The following is a 10,653-nucleotide window of genomic DNA, read 5'->3' as shown; positions in this document are numbered from 1 at the left end:
GAAGATAATAAGATGGAATAGTGTCATCAATTCTTTATATACGGCTCCCAGGAGAGAGAAAAAAATCTTGTTATAATGATGATACAATCTCTGAAAAGGCGCCTATAAAGTAGGGATGTGATAGTTGGCTTCCCCAGATAAACGTCAACAAGCGTGATATTAGGAGCCGTATCAAATTCACGCGCCCTTATCCAAAAATACGTTTGAACTTCTAATCTGATCAACAACATCATGAAATTTCATAATCAACACATTCAGGATTGATGGAGAATCATAAAGATTCTCGTGCATTAGTGTGTCAAAGAAAAAGAAATAAAGCGATAAGTGTATGGGAGGTGAGTGATGTCAAGTATGACATAAAACTGAGGATCCCGGGCACGAATCTCTTCCTTCAAAGTCAAGAGAGACTTGAAGTGCTTGTATGGTATCCCGTGAGAATACGATCAATTGTTTGTTAAGAAACATTGAAAGGCTTCTTTTTACACATAGGCTTTTAGAGGGTGGCTAAACCTCAACCGAACTTCGATGCTTAACATAAGACCGAATGTTGGAAGAGGTCCTTGTGAGACCAATGTGGTTTGTTAAAAAAGGAGGTTGGATACGTGGGAAGTGGCAGAATGGATAATAGAAATCTCTAAAACAAAAACTAAATTGGATCTTTTGGGGAAGAAATGTCTTGGTTTTAGACAATTTCATAAAGAGCACGCAAGAAAATAAAATGAGACTTCTTTAGGTAACAAGTCAAATCTTGAATATTAAAATTCACCGTTAATTCTTTAAAGATGTTGAATTTTGGGTTTCACTTAGTGCATGGTGTAGGCATCCAAGATCAAAAACACAGAGTTTGTGTAACCATGTAAGTCCCCAAAAATGCCTGTGTATCAATCAGATCCGTTTGATGGTGCGGAATCCCAATCAAACGGATTATGTCAGATCAAATTGAAGAGAAGTAGAAGAAGATTAATATGAATCTTGTATGATATGATTAGAATGAAGATCCGGATACAAGATTCACACACACTAACAAACACTCTCTAGTTTCTCTCTCTAGAAGACCTTCGAATACACACACTTAAGCTCCTTGGTGTTCATCACTCTTTTCCTCACACCCCTCACCCCTATATATATATATATATATATATATATATATATATATATATACATGAGAATATGGGTCGTAAACAGGGTTTACGGCCGTAAACACCCATTGGGCCGTAAACATCTATATAATATTACATAACAAATCAATTTCCTAAAAAAGCAAAGTATAAACCAAACTATTGACCCAACAATCTCCCCCTTGGTTTATAGCTTTCTTTTCTTTTCTTAAATGACCCAACAAGCTCCCCCTAAAAAGTAGCTGGCTTTCTTGATAATCTTCATTGGGAGCTTTAGCTTCAGCTATTATCTTCAAATTCTTCACGACTTCAAGATGAACTTGATGAATCTTCAATAATTGACTTCATCTTGAGCAGTTGGGCATTTCTTCAGAATTTGGCATTGAACGCACGTCGAATGAGGAGGCTTTACGTACTGATTCTTGAAAGATAGCGCTTTCAGCTTGAGAATCTTCAGAGAGAAACATCAGAGAGAACAAATCTTCTAGATCACTTCAGCAGGTACAACAATAGCAGCAGACTGATTGAGGAGGCTTCAATGCAATCCGTCACATATTCTTCAATTTCAGCTTCACCTTGCTTCTGGGGTTGAAAGATTGAATGCCGAAAGAATAATCTTCATTTCTTGCTCCTTTGAATACGAATTCCTCGATGCTCACAGATGAAGCTTTGGCTCAGAAATCTTCAACACAAACTCCATGAGTCTTATCTATACCTGAAATCAGTTTTCAAGACAAAACAAAACTAAAATAAAACTTAGCACAAAAATTAAAACAGAAACAAAAATATTTTTGGATTTTTGATTTTTCTGAACAAGAAATAAAACAGAAATAACACTATTTTTGGATTTTTAAATTTTTCTGATTTTTCGAATTTTTCTGATTTTTTTTTAATTCTCCCATAATATTTAAATTAGAAGAAACTATGACAAATTTAACAAAAATAAAAATGATATCTAACTTTAAAAGAGATTTGGGATCAAAGTTTTTTAGACAACCTTTATCCACTTGTCGGTACCTTCTATCTTCACGTCTTTGTCTCGTCGATCGTCGGTATTGTTGTCCACTTAAACACGAAAAATTGTGACTTATTTAGGACATACTATTTGTTACAAGACAAGGTGAACTTAAGTTCCTAAAAATTATATCTGATCCTAATTTCTTAGATACTATATCTTAAGGACCATTCATCTGACGACGACCAGGGATATTGTTGTCCACCTAAATTGAGCGAGATCTATAGACAATATGTATGTGTTCAATTTTAAGTGTACTAGAACGTGTTTCCCGCTTCCTGATATGCCCCAGCCATCAAGAACTTCTAGAGTACTCCTTACATCGGGTGAGCAGACAACCATTCAGAGAGAGGATAGATTCAGAATTCTATTACTTATTACTTATTACTTCAGAGGGGTTGAGAAGTAGAAGGTTGCATATGCTGTGTACCAGGTCGGATTAGAAGTCGCGCAGAGGAGACAGCATATGGCTAACAGATAAGAAGTCTTTCACATATATAACCTGCAGAGAAATAGAGTTGCATATGTTGTGTACCAGGTCGGATTGGAAGTCGCGCAAAGGAGACAACATATGACTAACAGACGGAAAGAAAGAAAATGATATTCTACAGACCTAATTTATCGGAATTTACCAGTCGCTCCATCCAACCAGAATTAAGGACAGAATCCGCACATCGAGGAAAAGTTAAACCACGGTTCCAAGTACGGGTTCATTAATGTGACAAGTAGATTCCCATATATATCTCCCTGCTCAACCTATCTGAGCGTCGTATTGTCAGGCTGAACGGATCTAACTAGGTCAAGATTTGTCAAGTCTATAAATTTCCTAAGTTCAACTCTCCCTAGTCAAGTCCATTTAAAATTTTTCGTGCCTACCGACGCATCAAACCAGAGCATAGACCCTTCAACTTCGGGTACGTTACGCAGACTCAGGTTGCATGTTATCACTTTATCATATCACTTCCCAGAACATCTTTCTCAAGCACATTTCATAACCAACATATATATTTTTTTGATTTTTTGATTTTCTAATGTTTTGTGGTTTTTTAAACTTCTCTAATTTTTGTTTTGTTTTTATTTCTCCCCCTAAATTTGTGCATAGGAGAGAAACGAAAGTAAATGCGCAAATTTAAACTATCCTAAAACAAGAATTTTTCTTTAAAGCGAATCAACTTAAGAAAAACTCAGGAGTATAGAGAAGAAAACTCAATCCGTAAGTCACCGATTGAATTTGCATCCAGAAGGTCTGAGAACAGCACGCGTAAACTCAGAACAGATCCCAAAATTCTTCATGTCATTAAGTACAAACCCTGTGAGTGATCACTTCTTTTCTTCCCTTCCCGTAGAGGACACATTCTCCCAAACAATGTTCTGAGTGTTGTACAGTTGAGAGATGTCTCCTATCAAGTGCCAGGAACAGCCACTACCAACAAACCGAAGTCTGATGATATGCCTCCATAGCTGCTTCGACACAGAGCGGGATCAGTTGGTCTTTGGAACCTAGTCCATTTTAAAACTGGGTCGACCTTTGTCATCCTTGCACGGTACTCTCTCCCATGACATGTCCTGTTTATCACAAATAGAAGACATAGAAATATTAGAATCGTTAGTTGATTTGGGAGATTGAGCCTTCGGAACCCATTTGTAGTTGGGTTTAACCGACTTCTTTTTTGATCTGATGGGTGGCTCAGTACTTGCTTTTGATCTTGATGTCGGTCGTTGAGATGACTTTGATTTTGGCTTCACGGGAGCATCTCTTGAATTTGGCTTCTTGGCCGACATTCTCTTCTTGACTTTGGGATTTTGATTCTTGGCCTTTTGGGTTTGATTTTTGGCCTTTTGCGCGTTCCAGTCATCATGGTCTGAACGTGACCTTGAGGGGTTTCTTTTGGAGTATCTCCCTCTTGGCGCGTTCTGCCAGCCTTGTGCATAGTAGGGAACGTATGCGCGATTTGGACAATTTCTGGCAATGTGTCCAGGTGTTCCACAGTGAAAACATGTATTTTTCTTCACTGTGAAGTTGTTTCTTCCTGCCCCTGGTGGCGTGTCTTTGCCTTGTCTCTTGTTGTTCCCACATGCACACTTGCAGGAGGCACTCTATTTCCCTGGAATTGGTGGCTTGTATTTCTCAACAGCAGGTTGATCAGAAGCAGTTGAGTTCGAAGCAACATATTTAGAGTTCAAGGAGATGTTGGTTTGTTCAATGGTGTTCTCCTTGTTCTCATCCTATGCTACTTTACCTGCACATAAAGTAGAAGCATTAGTATTTTGAACTTCAATACCTCCTGACACAAATCCAGCTGGTTTGCCATATCGAAGATGTGCCTCCCTGTCAATTTCTTTCTATGTCATAGGGATGGATGTGTAGTTATGATTGAAAGGTGGAGGAACACTATCATACCCTAGACCCTTTGACTGATTTCGTTTAAAATCCATGCAATGATCGATCATGTTGGCAACTATCTCGCTTGATCCATCAAATTTTTGAAAAGCAAAGTTTGTAGAATCAAATCTTTTCTTCAATGTATCAAGCTCAGCAGTCAGCGCATCATTTTTCCTTTTAACATAATTTTACAATTCACATTTCTCACTATACTCTGCCTGAATTCTTCTAAAATCCTTTATTTTTGTTTCTAATTCAGCCTTCACGGGTTTTTGTTGTAACGACCGAAAAATACAACCAATTTTAAATTTTTCAAAACAGCTCAATTTCATTAAAATGTTTACAGAAAAGGTTTTCAATACAAAACATTTAACGTGTTCCCAGAATCACATCACTATAAAATCATGAGGAGCGGTACGATCACGCCTTTGCCTAGCCACGATCTCCTAAAGAACCTGAAAACATAAAACCACAACTGTAAGCCCGAAAGCTTAGTGAGATACCCCCAAAATACCAACCACATATACGCCCTTCCAGGCCACGACCTTCCGGTCCAAAACATATTGCCTTCCGGCCCATAACATATTGCCTTCCGGCCCATAACGTAATAGCATACATAACATAACAGAACATAGAACAGCCATGCATATCGGGTCAAACTCCAGTCCAGGCAACCGAGTGCACATAACATATAATCATATAACAGTTCACAGTCAGCAAATCGGTCAAACAGATCACAGAACATATCATAACCCTAACCAAGATATCGACCTAGCCGATCACTAGCATAACATCCCCCTACGACTCATCCAACGTACTAATTACGCACATACGCCTTTCCAGGCCATGACCTTCCCGTCCACGTCACAATTCCTTCCGGCCCACAACATATAATGCCTTCCGGCCAACAACATATAATGCCTTCCGGCCATAACATAATGCCTTCCGGCCCATATCCCGCAATATCATAACAACAGACAACTACCCGGATTTCCATCCGATAAAGGGTCGGCCTTGGTGCCTTAAACCCCGTTGATATAGTGAGGATAACTCACCTCGAAACTGTCGACTGAACAGATAATCCAAGATGCTCCGATCGCTGATACGATCTCCACCACTGGACAACCACCAATGCACTGAACTCAAAACAATAATCAACAATTACCACAATGCCCCTGGAAACCACTGGTCAACCCTTGGTCAAAGACAAGGTCAAAGTCAACCCCTGACTGACTCTACTCGCCGAGTCAAACCGATGACTCGCCGAGTCCCCATACTTAGAACTTCCCTCAATCCGCGACCTCACTGGCCGAGTCACCACGAGACTCGTCGAGTTCAACAACTCTGAGTCCACTCGCACACAACTCACCGAGTCATCCCTTGACTCACCGATTCTCGACTCGACCAGAAAATATTGGGACTCTTCGACAAGACTCGCCGAGTCCAAGGCTATCTTCAACCTACTCGCCGAGTTGTTCATACAACTCGCCGAGTTCCAGGCCATCTTCATCCAAATCGCCGAGTTGTTCTTCCAACTCGCCGAGTTCCAGCTCATCTTCAAGCAACTCGTCGAGTACACCCATGTGACTCGCCGAGTACCACCGGTCTGAACCCATACAGAAGCATTCCAGACCATGCAATTGATCCAAAACATAGATATAGCCTCCTACAACTCATCCATCACGTAAAGTGGCAAACTTTACGTGAATCCAAAGAGATCTAGGCCTTTTGCACATTGGGCTAGGGTTTGGGACATGATGGCTCCACAAAACACTCCAACACAGGGACTTTCATGCTCTCTGATCCTTCTCCATTCCAGATCTGAGGTAGCAACCTCGGATGTAACCTCTAGACTCCAATTACATCCAAAGACAAGCTCCCCACAAACCCCAAAATGAAGAAACAACATAACAACAGCCCAAGAACGGGATATTACCTCAAAGGAACGCCTCAGCTGCAATGAAACTCGAATCTAAGCAAAGCCCCTTGCTCCAAGCCTTCAAACTCCCAAAATTCCTTCAACAAACACCTCTTTCAAGCTCCCAAATGAGATATGATCACTCACACACAAAGGCTAAGGGTTTCTGGACTTGAGGATGAATAAAGAGGCTGAGAGAGGGCTGTTATGTTCTTTATATATGGCTCAACCCCGAGAATTACGGTTTTCTCCACTCAGCGCTTACTCGCCGAGTCCATCTTACTGACTCGCCGAGTCGTCTACTTAACACGCGATCCAGTCGCGACTCTACTTGCCGAGTCCACTCATGGACTCGCCGAGTCACTCTTTCCCAATTTACTCTTTTAGCCCTTCTACTATACTCTTGATATTTCGGGATGTTACAATTCTCCCCCACTTAAATTAGGCTTCTTCCTCGAAGCCTACTGCAATTAAATCCCAACGATACTCCCACAACGCGCCACCTGGCCTTAACCGGGCCAAGTCCCTCATGGCATACCCATCGAAACTTAAACACACTTTCTCTTTCCTTACGGTGTCCTAACCACCGTCTCGAGCCGGGCACCGGCTGTACCCTCTGATAATCACACTCAACAACCGAGAATTACCCATGAAGCATCACTGCCCCAAATCTCGACAATCACTCGTCCCATAAGGACTAGAAAGCCATGAACCATCGGATCCCCAATCGGAATCCCACTCTATCCATTCCGTGATGACGGAAAGACCCATTCTTGATCTCAGAGCAACTCCCATGAGTTCTCCTCTTGCAATCACATACACATGCTGAACTTTCTCCAGCACCCTCAGGTTGGGAAAACCCGATACACTGATGGTATCCTCCAACATCCCCCAGGATGAATCACTAATACATATCCAATACCATGATCAGAATCACACTGAGAGCCCAAGACTCTCTCCCTACATCCCTTCCGACTCTCTTGGCTCTACATCTGCGGAATTCCTCCGCAACCTCAGCAGACATCCCAAACTGGATGAGCTTCTATTCCACTTCCGCAAACACGCTGCTCAAAAACTATACTCGAATTACTCTAAACATAACTCTGCTCTGCCGCTTTCACTTCCGTGAACTTGCACTCCCTCTCGGAGTTACACACCTCTCTCACTTCCTTTTCCAAGGAATCCACTTGGCCATAACGCCACTCCAACAAGTGCCACGGTGTTCGCCCAACGCTACACCACCCTTTTTAGCGCAACCGCTATCCATGCAACACATATGCCCTGAATCTGCTCGCAAGGACTCTCGAGTCCATGCACCATCTCTACTAATCAAGATCAATACCCGGGGCCAGACCTTCTAGTGCTAACACATCACAACATAACCAACCCATTTCCTCGGACCGACCCGAATATACCTACCGAGTCTTCAGCATGACTAGTCCATCTCACCAGGTCTTCAGTCTGGCTGGACCGTCCTCCCGAGCCTCCGGCCTGACTGATTCGCCTTCCGGCCGTCAGTCTCTCCGGACAGCTCAAACAGCACTCATCATTCCGAGCCATCACTCCGGGAATCCTCCCATGCATACTGTTCTCACCCTCTAAGGGTTCCGAACTCTATCTCCAACATACGTACTCAATCCTGGCCCGATCCCAGGCCCTCCACACTCAAATGCCCTAGGTCTGAATCCCGCCCCGCATATCCGACACTTACTCCTATCAGCCTATACTCTGGGCTGACAGAACACTTGTTGAAACCCAACAGCTAAGCACTCTCAAATACTCATCGATCTCCCGGAGAATTCTCCGATTCTCCCCCACTTGGACACTAACTATCAATTACCGGTCTCCATCACCGACCTCCCATAACAACTCTTCCACAAGGAAAACACTTACACGCGGACTGCTTCCCACAAGCATAAACAATCTCAACGAGATCTCACATCAACACTAATCAACCTGCTCGAAAGAAACTTAATCTGCATCTAACCACTCCTCAGAAAGCAGATGCTACCCGGCCTGCAACCCAAGGCCGGGTTTCCACTAATAACCCTCATGAATGATAACCAACGAAATTCCCAAAACAATAACCCATGACCAAAACCACAACCCGCAAGATGACGAATACCGCATCGAAAACCACACAAAGATACCAGCACAAAACACCAAACTATAACCATACCAAACCTTCAGGGAACAATGGATACCAAAACGAAAACCCGAAACACAAATCCATAATCATGCCAAACTCTCAAGAAACAACGGATACCAAAATGAAAACTCTCCAACGAGACTAGCAGATAAACGATACTCCACAATAATCAGAAATCCACGAGGCAACAAGAAAGAAACATACCCGCAGCTGCATCCGGCACTGCCCTGACCTCCTCTGCTACAAGCTGAAAAGCTCGACCTTGAGCCCTTGGGGGCTCCGCTCCACCCTGACCTCCACCTGTAATCCTCGAAGTGGCCGGTGCTGGAGCCTGCACCGGTCCTGCAGAAAACAGTGGACAGTTGACCCTCAAGTGTCCAATCCGATGACAATGATAACAGATCCTTAAACCCTGGGCCTTCGCTGACTGTTGACAATCCCTCTCATAGTGCCCCTCCTTTCCGCACTTGTGGCATGCACCACCGAACCAACAAACTCCGGTGTGACCCTTCCCACACTTCCCACAAGTGTGGCTGCTCAGATCCCCCACTCTAACATCAACGGTCTTGGACCGTTTCGGCACCGACTGTGACTGCACCGGAGCCTGCCTCAGCTCATGCAACTGCAACTCAATCTCTAACTCACGCCGCCTAGCGACGTCCTGCAACTCCAACAATGTCCCGCACCTCTGCGCAGACACAAACTGCCTGATGTCCCTCTTGAGCATATCCAGATATCGGGACATCTGAGCCTGCTCCAAAGTGAACTCAGGGCAAAACATTTCCCTCTCAGTGAACATCCTGGTGATCTCAGTCACCGACTCCGAATCCTGCTTCAGCTCAAGGGACTCCTGAGCCAATCTCTCCCTCTCAACCTGCGGAACATAACGAGTGATGAACATCTCTCGGAACTCATCCCCTCATACCGCAGCCCTCTGCGCATCTGAATATGACCCCGTGGTCAATCTCCACCAATCCTTCGCCCCGAGCCTCAACAGGTTCAGAGCACACCTCACCCTCTGATCAGCAGGGCATAAACACGTGAAGAAACACCCCTCCACGTCTGATAACCATCTCATAGCGACGATCGGGTCCTAAACTCCATCGAAAGTAGGAGGCTTCGTATTAGCGAAGTCCCGATACTGAAAACCCCGACCAGCTCCTCCCCCTGCTGTCGCTACAGCCGCTGTAGCCGCGTCGGCAGCCGTCTCTGCGAGAGCCGCATAGCGCTCATCAAAATACTCAACCATGGCGGTCTTGATCGACCCAAACAACTCTGGCAACTCAGCTCGGAACAACTCAACAATCTCATCACGCAAGATCTCACGAATCCTCGCATCCAACTCGTACGTGCTCATCTGACCGATGACCTCGGGCGGCACCGATCCTCCCGGAACTCTCTCTCCAGCTCCCGATCCTGATCCGGATCCACTCTCATCATGCCTCGGAATCTTCATACTGGAAAACACCACACAAAATCTCAGACTCTTCCCACTTATCCTGGGATCCAACTCTCTCAACCCATCCCTAGAGATCATGGTTTCCCTGATACGCGTATGGGTCCTGTGCTTTCAGTAGTACGGGCCCATACTACCTTCCACACCTACCCATATTTGTATGAAGTACTACCACAACACCCTAGAGAAACATGCATAACAACGCTCAACCCTCACCACTAGAGGAACACTGAAAATCTCCCATAAGGAACCCTAGGCTACAGGCATCACAAATCAGGCAACATATCATGAAATCGTAAAGATCCCTAGCCTATCACTAGCATGCTGTTCTATCAAAGATCAATAAATCAAATGTCATGAATGGTAATTTGGGGTTACTTACTGGCTCCGGCTAATCGTACCTCCGCGTCCTCCTCTTACTTAATTTAAAAACCATTTTAATTTCTCTTTTAAATCCTTCCTCGATTTGAGAATGGAGTCACACGAGTGTTCCTCCAATTCACTCAAACCAAGGCTCTGATACCAACTTGTAACGACCGAAAAATACAACCAATTTTAAATTTTTCAAAACAGCTCGATTTCATTAAAATCTTTACAAAAAAGGTTTTCAATAC

The sequence above is a fragment of the Lactuca saligna genome, chromosome 5 (assembly GCF_052625555.1).
Source record: "Lactuca saligna cultivar CGN05327 chromosome 5, ASM5262555v1, whole genome shotgun sequence".
Lineage (NCBI taxonomy): Eukaryota > Viridiplantae > Streptophyta > Magnoliopsida > Asterales > Asteraceae > Lactuca > Lactuca saligna.
Note: the sequence above shows the minus strand (reverse complement) of the source record.